This window comes from Barbus barbus (genome assembly GCF_936440315.1).
Source record: "Barbus barbus genome assembly, chromosome: 36".
NCBI lineage: Eukaryota > Metazoa > Chordata > Actinopteri > Cypriniformes > Cyprinidae > Barbus > Barbus barbus.
In genome coordinates this window covers 27,851,911-27,867,779 of record NC_136714.1, presented here as the reverse complement: position 1 = coordinate 27,867,779, position 15,869 = coordinate 27,851,911, and positions in this window count along the sequence as shown.

Sequence of the window (15,869 nt, the reverse complement as noted above, 5' to 3'; positions counted from 1 at the left end):
GTTATATCGCAAATCCATTTCTGTTTCCGGTCAGAAGCAGCACAAATGCTTGGAGTATGTCAAAAACGGAACGGGATATCAGTTTACTGTCGGGGATTTGTTGTGTCAATCCATGTTATATTGTTTACTGCACTACAGATTCATTTTTAAACAAGACAGTATGATGCAGACTGTTCAGAGAGACTGAAAGTAAAAGAAGGTGCTGAGTCGGCTAGAGTGGATCTAACTGTAATGTCACAACACATAAGTGAGAGTAAACATGTCTGTTCCAGACCGTTTGATATATACTGAATATTTATACACTTTCAACCCAAATGAGAGATGTTGTTGTTTTTTAGAGTAGGTCAGAGCAGCATCCATCTGTTCTTTTAATAAGCAAAACTGACAGCCAATCATAGCAGTGGGTGTTTACTTGAAAGTCTTGAATGTGCCCTGCCTAAAAACAGCTCATTCTGCAGAGAGGCTCAAAAACAGCAGAGAAAATAGTCTGTTACTTCTAAATTATGGGTTTTTTTTTACTTATTGTTGAATTTTCTTCTAGGAACAGTAATAAAACAAAAAGCAACTGTGCAAATTTAGAACCCACCCCACCCCTGGTAGACTTAAAAAAATAAAATACAACGTAGACCTTAAAAGAATAATAGTAAATAATAAAATAAATAAATAATAGTAGTAATAATAATAAATTGTGATGTTTTTGATGTAAAATTCATACTAACATTATAAGTGAACCGCAGAGAACATTATAAGATAATTAAAATGCAGTTCATAACCCTTTTATATCCAGTTTCTGCTTTACACAATCTATTTTTCTTTAAAACCTTAAAAAAAGGTAAAGCTGTTTCAAAGGGCACATGCTTTTACCGGCAATGAGCAGCGTTTGACCCGATCAGTTAGGGTTTATCTAAAGCGTATTTACACGCAGGCCATTGACTTTAATATCCAAATTTATTTAGTCATTTAGTTTTGTATTGTTTCTTGATCACTGACTGGAACAACAATGTAAATAAACCCCGGTTCTTTAGCTAACTGATCCGAGTTTGTTCTGTGGATAGGCCTATTTCTTTCTTCACCTATATTATTATCATAAGACTTCTGGTTTAATCTTCTATGTTTGTTTTTAAAAGGGTTTCTGTTATGTCTGCATGTTTCGGCCGAGGATGGGTCTATTATAAATGTTAAAGGTGCCATAGAATGAAAAACTGTATTTATCTTGGCATAGTTGAATAATAAGAGTTCTGTACATGGAAATGACATACCGTGAGCCTCAAACACTATAGTTTCCTCCTCCTTATGTAAATCTTGTGATTAAAACACTGAAAAACAGGCGAATCAGAACACAACACTGCCTGTGACGTAATAGTCGGGATCACTAATAGTTACGCCCCCAACATTTGCATAAACCCGCCCATCTTCTATGCCAGCCGAGCCGAACCATCAGAAGTTCTGCAGGTATTGTGAAGAAACAAGCGAGGACAACAGCAAAAATTGCAGATAATGGAAATAAATGTTATGTTCCAGGCTGTGCAGGGGATGTGATGTGCAGGGATGGGTTGGTGTCTTTATTCAGAAAGGCACGGAAACCAAATAACGCGTTCTAATATAATAACGCGAGCCACTAAAGAGACATGGTTAGCTGCTAGCTGTAGCCTGTTCCATTACAGTACATAATATTTCACTTACCATATAAACAGAGTAAGGAGAGATGCCTGAGGATGATTTACAGATCCTGAGCACCATGACAAGCATCTGATCTTGTGTAATGCGTGATAAGTACTGCCGCTCCGTAATATAAACATAATTCGTGCGATCGCGTCTTGAAAGTGAAACTATAACGCGATCGACCGATTGTTCAAAAGCAGTTTCAATGCCTCGTGTATTAATAATGGCTCCCTGATGCCCGCATTTTATATGCAGTATAATTACCGAGAGAAAGTATTTAAATATATATTTTCCTCCCTGTGTTTCCTTCTTGCTGATGAGCCGCACTGTGAAACAGCCAATCAGAGCAGAGCTCAACATTCAGCAGCACTGTGAAACAGCCAATCAGAGCAGAGCTCATTATTATTCATGACCCTGCCAAATAAGCCAATAACAGACCGTTTCATTCTAGGGAGAGATCCTAGGGTTGTAAATGGACTTGTAAAATCGTTTCTGGAGATGTTTTGCCCTTACCTAAGCCACACACCTTCTATGTAGATATCAGAAAACAATTTAAAATATTGTATCAATGCATTCTATGGCACCTTTAAGACTATATACTGCTTTATTTAAACAGCAATAACTGCAGTTGTTGATGCAGTGGTAGTGTTTCTGTTGGTGACATTAGCATGTGTGCTGCTGCTAACTAGACAACTGAAGCACTTCATTTATTGGAGTAATACTTACTTGATCTTTATAAGGCAATCGGTTTGCATGGTTTTCAAGGCAGATCAGTTTGCTGTTCAAGTATATAACTGAGAAATTTACATTAGTTAGTGTTTGGATTACACACCTATTATTTAAGTTCAAAAGAATTAGTTTTCAAAACTAAAAAGTTTTTAAAGCGATCGGTTTGCATGAATTTTAAAGTAAGGTTAATTAATTAGATTTAAAGTATGCATGAATATACTTCTCTAATAATTAAATTATTCACGTGCTTCTCAGAAGAACGAGAGTCATGCATGAGGTTGATTAAATGATCATTTTTAGCAGATTAACTTGCAATCACTCTTACTAAACTGAGGAAATGTAAATACAATAAACCTGTTAGGAAATGCAAACACAAATTCAAACAAGCAACTCAACCTTTTATAGGCAATTTACCAAGAAAAACAATTTTCAGGGGCATTTACGGTTAAGCATATAGATATTTTGCTGGATCAGTGTTTGTATTTTTGTGTTTTCAGTCATGTACAGGTTGCTGACGTGTGCTCTTTGCTCCTGGCTGCTGATTGGCTAGGACCAGGAAATCACAATATTGATAAACTATATAAATGTATTCTGAAAAATTAGGCATATAAGTACAGACTGCTTTCGGCTCGGGTTTTCTGTTCTTGATTTGAAGAAACTATTGTACCTTTGAGAAGTTCTACTGACCCTGGATCAGTTTTTGGTGTAGAAATCAAATATAATTAATTTGACCTGTATTTTAGTCCATCAGGCCAGTGCTGCAGCAATGCATTACTTTATTTCTTTACTGTTAGTCATTATTGGGCTGCATGTGAGCATTCAGTCAGTTACAGTAAGAGTTTCTAAGCCAAGAAAGTACAAATCAACGCTGTGTCCAATGGAATGAGCTGGGGGTCGTGGGGGTCTCGGGAAATCTGTCCAACTGGAATGTATGCTGCAGGGTTCAGTCTAAAGGTAAGTCTGGCATCGAATCCATTACAGTAATATGCATGTAAGCCGCTGACCGATCATTACTCATCATTATTTCCTGCCAAAACTGTGTAACCAAGTTAATTTACAAGGATTGCTTGTAGCTCTTTCAAATTTAGGAGTGTTGTGTTTTTTCAAGGTGGAAGAACTTTCCTATGCCCCTTGGGATGATAACACTGCACTCAACGGGATTCGCCTTCACTGCATCGATCCGTCCAGAGCCTTAGAATTCTCATATAAGGACTACGCTACAGTTCAGTCAGAAGTAGGAAGGTAATGGGCTCAGTCTAAAGAGTGGTAATACTGTTATTATGAATTCTTACATAAAGGGTTAGACGCAGCTTCTTTAATAAACTACAGTAGACAAATTCATTTTCTTGAACTTTCAATATTAAACCTGTGTTTTTTCTTCAGCTGGAGTCAGTGGACAAAAATCAAATGGTGTCCTTTTGGAATCTTGACTGCTTTTCAGCTGAGAGTCGACTCCTACCAAGTAATTACAGACAACTCGGCCGCAAACAACGTCAAGTGAGTATGTGGCCGTCATTCACTAATGCAGAAATGCTGAATGTGCACAACTACATTAAAAAAAAACCAGTCTTTGCAATTTAATAAACACAGTCACAATCTGTGATACTCCATGTTATAATAATAATAATAACTGGATTCTGAGATTCTGTCTGCATTTAAAACAAACAAAAAAAAAACATATTAAAAAAAATATATATATATAAAACCTTTTTCCAGATTCAAATGCAGTCATGGGACATTGCTGGAGGGGGACGGCACAGATTGGGGTGTTTGGGGCGACTGGAGCTCAACATGTCAAGAGTCAGGGATTTGTGGCATCATGACACGGGTACAAGCGCACGAGGGAGTATGGATAGACGACACCTCTCTCAATGACGTGGCCATGTACTGCTGTGATACTGAATAACCTGCTTCTCTGTATAATTACTTCACAGCCATGTTCTACATAGTATGAATGTATCAATTTACTTTCATCTTAGATTACAATACTACTTCTGTATAGAAAGAATTGCATTATTTTACTGATTTTTTTGTCACTTTGAAATGAGGAAAACTTATTATAAATGAAACAGAGATGTTGTGTGTGAAATGAGAGATGAAGCACATGAGAAAGCTGAGAATAAAAGTGATTCTTCTGTCAGAAACAGCATCAATACACAAAAGCACAAGCACAGATGAAATACTGAGCAAAGTAAAAATAAAAACCTTTATTGTCCTCCAATGCTTGTTATTAATTAAGAATAGGGTGAAAAGTTAATAAATACATATACAATAAACGGTATGGAAGGATACAAAAATATTCAGAGAAATATCGACCGAAGTAAGGGATTTTCTGTGAAAGTGCAAGACTTCAGATTCATCAGCTGTGATATGGAAATAACTAAAGTGCAGTAAACGGTAAAACAATTCGCTCTACAGACCAGTGTATTTATAATTATGACAATTCATTAAAAGTAGTACCAGATTTGGCAGTATCAAGCAGCATAATGAGCTGTTTTGTGCAGCTAAAAATAACTGGAAGAGTATGACAGCAGAAGCCAGATACATTCAGTTTACAAACGAACATGACCGTACTTCTGTTGGAAATAAAGTGGATAGAATCTATTAAATAAATCATAATATACAGGAACACAAAAGCATGCATGTAAACGAAAATGCATGAAATATGAGGCAAAATGAAGCTAATATTTTGTCAAACAAAAACGAGTCTCTGTGACACAGATGCAGGTCAGATGTTCATGGTGTGGAAACGATCAGAGTAAAGTCCAGCATCAGAGTGATATCAGAAGATGCAGCTCCTGCTGAGTGTGTTTGTGATCAGATCAGTCTGTAAAAGCCTCCAGATGTCAGGAGATGAACAGACCATGAACCATAGTCTGATGATGATGATGATGTTCAGGTCTTCAGCAGCTGCTGATGGACGTCAGTGATGAAGGGTTCGATCTGAGAATCTCACCAGAATCAAACTTCACAGGTCCTTCACAAGGATTCACATTATCCTTGTGCTTTTTGTTTTACATTTATGCATTTATTATGTTCTTGATCAATACTAAATGTTCTGTCAAACACTATCTCTTCTGTAAATGTTTTATTCAGGCGACTCAGAAAGTCAGTCTGATGAATTTGTCTGAATGAGCCACTTCTTCATGACAGGAGTCTTGAGAAAACAACAGCCAATCGAGCGAGAGTAAAATGTGATGAATGATTAATAAACACTTACACCATGGCCTCAGTGTAAGGTCTGTTTTGGGTTTTGTTTCATGTTCTTGTTTTCATGTCTTTTATTTTGAAGGTTAGTTACAGTTCCTGTTTGTTTCATGCTTCCCTTGCCCTCATGTCATGTTCTGATTGGTTCCTCTGTTCGATGTGTCATGTTTTGATTGGTTGTCCGGGTCATGTGTCTTGGTTCCCATTGGTTGTTTCATGTCATGTGACCCTCACTGTTTGTTATAAGTAGCCTTGTCTTTGCCTCTGGTTCTTGTGGTGTATTGATGTTGTAACCTGCTGTCGGTGAGTCTGTTCATGCCAAGTCGTCGTCATTTTGGATTTCATGTTTGTAAATAAACTGCACTTGGGTTCTCACTCCGCTTGCCTTCAGTGGACTCTGTCTCTGCATACTGTTAATAATTTGTACAGAATGCAGCTGCAAGACTTTTGACTTTAGTTCCAGCAAGAGGTGCCACATTACTCCTGTACTTAAGGACGTTCATTGGCTTCCTGTTGCTTTCAGAGAGCAGTTTAAAATGGTAGGTATTAGTAATAGAGCCTTGCATGGTCAGGCTTCTTCCTATATTCAGGATCTATTATCTGCACATTCACCTGGGCTGCATTTCCCAAAAGCATCGTAAGCCTCAGAAGTTCGTAAAAATGATCATACATTAATATTATAGTCTGTTTCCCAAAACATCGTAACTTTAGTAGCTCTTGAAAATCATTGTTAGATCTATGGGTGCTGGAGTAAAGCCCGTGCATCAGAAGAAGACAGAATTATGAGGTCCCCTGCAGGACAATCGACAGATTACACCTTTAACTACTCATTTTTATTTATATAAAATTAAATTAAAGGGGTAGTTCACCCAAAAATGAAAATGCAGTCATTTACTCTCCCTCAAGTAGTTCTAAGCCTGTATGAATGTCTTTGTTCTGCTGAACACAAGGGATAATATTTTAAAGAAAGTTTGTAACCAGGCTGTTTTGGGGCACCATTGACTTCCATAGTAGGAAAAAAAATACTATGGAAGTCAATGATGCCCCAGAACTGCTCTGTTTCCCACATTGTTCAGAATATCTTACTTCGTGTTCAGCAGAACAAACACATTCATACAGGTTTGGAACTACTTGAGGGAGAGGAAATGATGACACAATTTTTATTTTTGGGTGACCTATCCCTTTAAATTTAACAGGGCAGAAAACCAAAAAAAATATAATAATAAAAAAATACACATCTAAATTAAATAACTGCAATATATAAGAAGTGATGTAGGAAATATGCTTCCATGTCTGGGAAAAATAGGGATAAACTCTATAAAAATCTGTCAATGGTTTGCTGTCAAGCACGAAAACCAGCCGGAAATAATGTCTCTACAGATATTACATACAATGATATATATTATTATTATTATTATAGAGTTAATATAATATATAAAAAGTATAATATTATAATATATTATATTATCCAAGCTGTCTGGAACGCAGCATTTAGCGTGTACTACAATTACAAGCCATTCTAGAAATGGACATTTCAGCACTTGATGACATCAAATTGACGATAATCACTAGAAATTAAGTGTCCCCAACTGAGCAAGCCTGAGGCGACAGCGGCAAGGAACCAAAACTCTGTGACAGAATGGAGAATAAAACCTTGGGAGAAACCAGGCTCAGTCGGGGGCCAGTTCTCCTCTGACCAGACGAGCCCACAGTTCAAATCCAACCCCAGCCATGTCAGATTGTGTAAAGGGCTTATCTGATTCCCATGGCCAGGTTAAGCATATTCCTTATGGGAGGAAAACACTTTGTGTTATTAAACACATTACGTTCTTATTCTGGACTCATCTGCTTGTCTATAAATCGTATGCTTTATTAATAATGTGTTTATTGAGTTTGGTCTTTTAAAAAACACTGTTTTAATGCATTAAGCCACGTTAAGCATTTTCAAATGTCCCGCCGGAAGTGCCGCTGCTTCCTTTTACACCGAAATGCCTTCCGTTTGCACTGAAAAGTTCACGCACATCCACATATGAAATCACTCGCATATACACAACTAAAGGATGCGTCTTTCTTATCAGAATTGTATACGTTTGTGAATTTTATTTTATATGTATATGTGAGTATGTATAGGTGTGTCTGCATGCAGCGAGTTTATATGTGTGTGTGTGTGTGTGTTGTTGTGGGTGTATATGCATGGATTGTGTTTATATGTATGTGTGTGTGTGTGTTGTTGTGGGTGTATATGCATGGATCGTGTTTATATGTATGTGTGTGTGTGTGTTGTTGTGGGTGTATATGCATGGATTGTGTTTATATGTATGTGCGTGTGTTTATAGGTGTATGCATGCGTCAAGTTTATACGTATACGCAAGTTATTCACAAGTGTATATGCATTCATTACTAACATAATATGTATTGGTATGGATTTCATATTAGTGTGCACGTGTATTTCATATATATATATTAGAACATCCAATAGTATATGCGAGTAATTTATAGGTGTGTAAAGCTCGTCTATTGGTCCAATGGGGGTCCCCAATAATACGAGGAAGGTTTCTCTGCGTATTGCTTGTCTTTCCTTTTTGCAACACGACAAGATTAAATGCACTATATTTTCTCACATGTAGTAACTCATTGTTACATCTGACTCCATTAATGAAAAATATTTTAATGATATCTGTGCATCATTAAAGTGAACGAATATTTGATTATTCTGTTAAACTCTGATTATATTTTACCCGCTTAGATCAGGAAACTATATATCGCTTCAAGTTCCTCACCAGGTCTCCGGCACAATTTCGTCAGTTCCGATGACCCAAAACAGAGGTATTTGGCTAAATATCTGAGATTTGCCGTATTCCCACGTGCACAATCAAAGATATGTAATATATAGCCCCCTTGGATGCCCCTTAGGAACTTAATTCAATCGTTTACTTTAGTAGAGTTTTCTTTTTGAGTTTTCCACGTAAACTTATCTAAAGTAACATTAAATTAGAACAGAGGTCATCGACGCATTCAGATCTAGGCTGATCAAACAGCATCTGCTGATTCTAGACAGAAACTTACTCATCTCCTCATCCAAGCACACTTGAATCTAGATATCGGGTATTAGTCGTCACTAATCTCTGACGCAAACTTGTGGAAATATACGAATCCGAATCTACTTGGGGAAAAAAACTAATCTCAGAGTCGGTCAGAATACAATCAAATGTTTACAATTTATTGACCAGGTAATGAAGCAATAATTCAAAATCCAATTCATAAGAATAAAATAATCAGTTGAACATGTCATAACAACAATTCAGAAATAGAGGAATTTGTAGAAATGATTACCTGTCAACAAAACTACACACAGCGTTTGTGTGGGAAGTCAACTTACAGACTCCCCGAACTTTTCTGCACCTTTTCCTTATATACCCAGATAACTCAATATTCTTACCAAATGGTGGCGTCTGTCATTATAATTACATTTTGGTTCCCTGTTGAGGGATTCACACTGTGAGATCAGAATTTGTACTTGAATGGGTTCTTGTTTTGCATACAGGAGGTATAGTCTGAATGGAGGATCTGGGGGAGGGAAACACCTTTTAAGAGACCCATCACTTTTCTCATATTTTATAACTTTTTTTAGCTTTTCATTATGGTTGGGAGAATGAGACCATTTTACCATTTGACTTCACGATTCGGTTAGGCTCATCAATGATTACCCCATCAACTTCGGTCAGAAATCTTGGTGTAATCTTTGATGACCAGCTGACCTTCAAAGAGCACATTGCAAAGACTGCTCGTTCCTGCAGGTTTGCACTACACAACATCAGAAAGATCAGGTCCTTTCTGACAGAGCATGCTGCACAACTTCTTGTCCAGGCCCTTGTCGTTTCTAGACTGGACTATTGCAATGCTCTTCTGGCTGGTCTGCCATCAAACACAATCAAACCTCTACAAATGATTCAGAATGCAGCGGCACGACTGATCTTCAACGAGCCCAAAAGAGGGCATGTTACACCTCTCTTCATCTCCTTGCACTGGCTACCAGTGGCAGCTCGCATCCAGTTCAAGACACTGATGCTTGCGTACAGAACTACCACAGGCTCAGCACCCTCCTACTTCCACTCACTATTACTAACCTACATCCCCTCCAGAAGTCTGAGATCTGCTAGTGAGCGACACCTTGTGGTACCATCACAGAGAGACTCAAAATCACTCTCCAGAACATTCTTGTTCACCATTCCTGGCTGGTGGAATAATCTCAAAAGGGTGAAGTGTGGAGCTGATGAATGTTGATTTGTGTTTTCTGAGAGTTTCCACTCTCTCTCAACTCCTCCTGAATCTACAGACGTAAATGACGATCTCTTCAGTTCTCTCATCTCTTCTGATGATCTGAGAGAATCTGTCCTTCAGCTGAGAGACAAACTAGAGGATTTCTGCAAAGAGGAGCTCAAGAAGATCTCAGACAGAGGTAAAGTCCTGGAGATTCATCTGCTCTGAGGAGCATGTCACTGCAGCCTATAAGATCCAGGGGGCGTGGTTGGATCAAGATCCACCTTACATATACCTAAACCTACCCATCTCCACCCCCTGATCCCTAAACCTACCCATCTCCACCCCCTGATCCCTAAACCCACCCATCTCCACGCCCTGATCCCTAAACCTACCCATCTCCACCCCCTGATCCCTAAACCTACCCATCTCCACGCCCTGATCCCTTAACCTACCCATCTCCACGCCCTGATCCCTTAATCTACCCATCTCCACGCCCTGATCCCTAAACCTACCCATCTCCACCCCCTGATCCCTAAACCTACCCATCTCCACCCCCTGATCCCTAAACCTACCCATCTCCACCCCCTGATCCCTAAACCTACCCATCTCCACGCCCTGATCCCTTAACCTACCCATCTCCACGCCCTGATCCCTTAACCTACCCATCTCCACGCCCTGATCCCTAAACCTACCCATCTCCACCCCCTGATCCCTAAACCTACCCATCTCCACGCCCTGATCCCTACCCATCTCCACCCCCTGATCCCTAAACCTACCCATCTCCACCCCCTGATCCCTAAACCTACCCATCTCCACCCCCTGATCCCTAAACCTACCCATCTCCACGCCCTGATCCCTACCCATCTCCACCCCCTGATCCCTAAACCTACCCATCTCCACCCCCTGATCCCTAAACCTACCCATCTCCACCCCCTGATCCCTAAACCTACCCATCTCCACGCCCTGATCCCTTAACCTACCCATCTCCACGCCCTGATCCCTTAATCTACCCATCTCCACGCCCTGATCCCTAAACCTACCCATCTCCACCCCCTGATCCCTAAACCTACCCATCTCCACGCCCTGATCCCTACCCATCTCCACGCCCTGATCCCTAAACCTACCCATCTCCACCCCCTGATCCCTAAACCTACCCATCTCCACCCCCTGATCCCTAAACCTACCCATCTCCACCCCCTGATCCCTAAACCTACCCATCTCCACCCCCTGATGCCTAAACCTACCCATCTCCACCCCCTGATCCCTAAACCTACCCATCTCCACCCCCTGATCCCTTAATCTACCCATCTCCACGCCCTGATCCCTAAACCCACCCATCTCCACGCCCTAGATGTGGATCCAACCACGCCACTTGGATCTTGTGGACTGCAGCGGACTTACTTGTCTGCTCTCAGAAACGAGTCTATCATCTTCTCATATCATGGAGAACATCATATTAGAAATTTAGAACTTTGTCTCCAGGGGCTGGTGATGAGGCTAGTGGGCGTTCTCACTACTGGCTGCCTTGACAGCAAATTAGGTTGCTTGCCGCTACATACAAACATTTTGGAGGCAAAATACTAAATATAATATAAATATGAATTAAGTCTGTACACTGTAAAAAAAAAAAAATTTGTTGTTTCAACTTAAAGTGTTCGTGCTGCCTCAAATATTAAGTTTTGTGAACTTAAATTGTGAAGTTGTCTTAACTAAGAATAAAGCTGTGCAATGAACAATATCAGTTTAACAAATTTAAAATGACAAGTTGTCTTAACTGAGGATAAATCATCTGGATTGAATTTTTCCACTAAAACCAGTTCATTAACTGATACTTTAAGCATACAGTGATGTACTACATAAACAAAACAGCATAAAATACAGAGTAATGTTCTGCATGAGCGATACTGAACAAACATACAGTAATGTACATTAAAAATAATACTGTATAAACAGAAAACAAGTGTCTAAAATCAAACAAGATTTTTATACTGAGTTACATAAACTGGCACTGCATAAAGTACCACGTCAAGAAAAAATGTATCGAACATTCATCGTTTTAAAACAACCAGAAATTCACCAGAGGCACACATCATATACCTTTCAGTTAGGACACTACAGTTTTGCGAAGGAGTCTATCTTTCAGTCCATGCACCTTCACAGAACACTGATCACCTCCAAGGTCAATGAAAACGTTTTGAATAACTTCAAATGTGTAGCGTAGTTTTTTGGGATAATCGATATTAAGTGCAAAAATCAGCCTGACTAGTAGAGCCACAGCATGAGGGAGGTCTATGGCATCTCTCAGGACAATCTGTTCTTTCAGCACCACGTAGTAGTCAAAGGCATCATCTCCATCAGGCATTATGAGAATGCCCACATCCATTCCTGCCGTCACATGGTCTTCAATGTCGGTTTCCTACAGTAAGTGTATTATCAAAATATTTACTCAATGTCAGTTATTTTATTGAAAGTGTATAACCCAAGTTTTAGCAGAAATTTATGTAGTCAAAGTATCTTAATTCTGAGAGACCCTGCTTGCAAAATGCTTAAGTCTTGTTTGTATTTGACCGTTTTCTACATTAAATCATCCTACATAATATAATCTTGACATCTTTAATACTGACCAAGGCCATGTCAAAAGACTCAAATCACAGTGAAATTAACAGCTAAAATTTCAACTTTGGCATTTATCTCAATCAGATTATGAAACTATAATAGATTTCACAGACAGATTATTTTGAGGATAAATCATTATTTTGAATTTTTGAATTTTAAGCAAAGGTATAATATTAACATGCAAGTCTACCTCTGCTGACTTGAAGAAATCTGACGGATCCTTGCTGAGATAATGTGGAAGGCCCTGAAGAACAACGGCCCTTTTCATCGACATGGAATTCTTAAATAAAAGAAAAAATGATTAGATTGATTTAGGGTAAGGCTGACAATGTAACTGTTTTATAACCATTACCGCGGGAAGTAGGGGTGCTGCAGCACCTGCTGGCGTGTAGCCCATGAAAAAATACGGGGGGCTGGTGGTGCAATGTTAAATTAAAATTTTGTAACAAAAAAATAAATAAAACTTGTTTTATTAATTTGTATATTCATTGAAATTCATAGAAAAAACTACAACAAGTAGGTTTTTCTACAGTAAATCTACAGTAAACAACAAAAGTTGAATGAAATTGATTGAAGTCGTTTGTTGGCAAGCCTTTTTGATCATATTACCTGTAAGATGTCTGTGCTGTACCCAAATCAAGAATTAATGACCGTTTCTACAGATACAGCAGAGAAAGATCGAGAGCGTCTATTTACCTCGCATTCTCAGATCTGCGGCGCTTATTTTGATCTGTAACATTAGATCTTTCCCATTCTTGGAACAAAATTAATGCTTATGGTTGATTCAGTATTACTCTTAATGAAAAAAAAAAATCCAATCCTACACACAACAGCAATACTAAAATGACAAAGTAATTATATGAAACATAAAACTTGTATTAACAGAACAAATAAGACATTAGCGTTGTAACAAGAAAGGTTTTTGGATTTTCCCCTTCAAACGAACGCTTAGTTTGTGGCTCATTGTTTTATTTATCTTTAATGAAGACAGTTTAATATAAGCAAGTTTGTCTTTATTGTTGCTAACAAACTTACTAACAAAAATTCAGCCTTTGGATCATAGTGTCTCGCATCACTCTCGTCATGTGGCCAACTGGACACAATTATTGGCACCCCTAGAAATTCGTATGAATAAAATATCTCTTAAGTCAGAAAACTTTTATATATATTAAAATAATATATATATCTCAAACAGCACCTACATCAGCAAATGTTGTTTGGGAGGGTTTAAAAAAAAATTCCTAGCTCATCCAAAAACAAACTCCAGCATATTCAGTTAAACGACTGGCACTGGCTTCTATGGTCAGGTGAAACTAAAAAATGAGCTTTTTAGCAGCAAACACTCAAGATGGGTTTGGTGAACACCGGGATAAAAAGTATACCCCATGTGTTCAATGAAATATACTGAATGAATTTTTTTTTTTTTATCTAATCAATAGTACAATCAATTTTAAAATGTATTGATATCATAAAATATGAATTAGTTTCCATTTGCAGGTATTTGTACTATTTAAAGCTGAAATGTTTGAAGCGGTTATGTTAACTGATATATCTGAGTTCAGCAAAATCAGCAAAGAAAAACATTGGTGTTTGAGTTCTCAAGTTCAATCCAGATACGTTAACTTAACTCAAAATGTTAAGTTATGATAATTAGCGCAATCATTTTTTACAGTGTACATACAAACAAAAATGAATGAGAAACAGCCTACTTTTTCCTCCTTGCTATGTTTATCTATGGCTGAGAGGATCACCTGAGATCAAATGTCTTCTTTCCTATTGGCTGTCGCTCCTGAAAGTCGCTCTTCATTTGCATAAAGTTGAATGATTCTGAACTTTATGGAGTTGCTGGACACGCCCCATCCGGTCTCCAGCTCTGCTTTGAAATGAATGGGATCGTGTGGCTTAGGAATGGATGCAGGATCATGAGAATCACACTGTTCATGTCTGTTTATTTCCACAGTCACCTTCACCAACATTGTTCCCAGGACCAGGAACGACTTCCTACGATGTAAGAAAACAAGCAGAAAAACTCATTGTTCTTCTGTAGAAGGAGAAAGAAGTTAATTGATGTAAATGATGATTACCACAGTATATCTGGTCATCTGTACTGAGACACTGAACATGAAGAGTTCAGCATGAAAAGATCAAACAGATTAATAATTCCTGATTCTGATGTGTTTTTATCTCCTTCAGATTCCCATCAGTTCTCTCTGGATCCGAACACAGCATTTAAACGCCTCCGTCTGTCTGAGAGAAACAGAGTGATTACTAACACTGGCACAGATCAGACATATCCTGATCATCCAGACAGATTTGATCATTATTATCAGGTGTTGTGTAGAGAGCGTGTGTGTGGATGCTGTTACTGGGAGCTGGAGTGCAGTGGATGTGTGTATATATCAGTGTCATATAAGAGCATCAGCAGGAAGGGACGGGGTAAAGAGTGTGTGTTTGGAGATAATGATCAGTCCTGGAGTTTGATCTGCTCTTCCTCCAGTTACTCATTCATTCACAATAACATAGAGACTGATCTCTATGTGAAGTCCATCAGCAGGAAAACAGGAGTGTTTGTGGATCCCAGAGCAGGAACTCTGTCCTTCTACATCGTCTCTGACACAATGAGCCTCATCCACACAGTCCAGACCACATTCACTCAGACCCTCTATCCTGGGTTTAGGGTTGGTTCTGGATCATCAGTGAAACTGTGTTGATGAATCATATTCATAATGCTTTGAGCTGCATGATAAATCAGTAACAGTGAGATGTTATAGAGTCTCTCCTTTTCTCTTCATGACATTAATTCTGCTGAACTTCTGTCGGTGAAATAACATCAGAATAAATGTGTAATAAATCCTCATATAGACAGCAAGTCCTGCTGAGTGTGTTTCTGGGCTTTTCTCTGTTTGTGTTGATTGAAATCAGTCATTTAGTTTTTAATGTAGTGTCACGTCAGTTATTTAAATGATCTTTCAGTTAAAATGATCACACAATCAATAAATCATTTTCATTATTCACCTTATAGCCGTATGTAGTTATTTTCAGCGTTTTGTGTTCTTCTGTCTTCCGCTGTAGTTATTGTCAAACATTAAATTGTTAAACACACATTTAATTGTTAACTGTAGAATTAGTCTTTATTTTTAGGTTATAGCTTGTTAATAATTTAAAACATGTAAATCACATGAAATTTCCTTTTTAACTCATATAGCTCATTTAACATGCAATTTCATGTAATTCAAGGAAAATTTCATTTGTTAAACCACATTTTTAAAATGCTTAGGCCTGGTTTCACAGACAGGGTTTAGGCCATAGTTCAATTAGTTAATTTAAGTCATTTTTATAAACGCGCCTTAGAATACACATTACTGGTGTGCATCTTGAGACAAAATATTTAT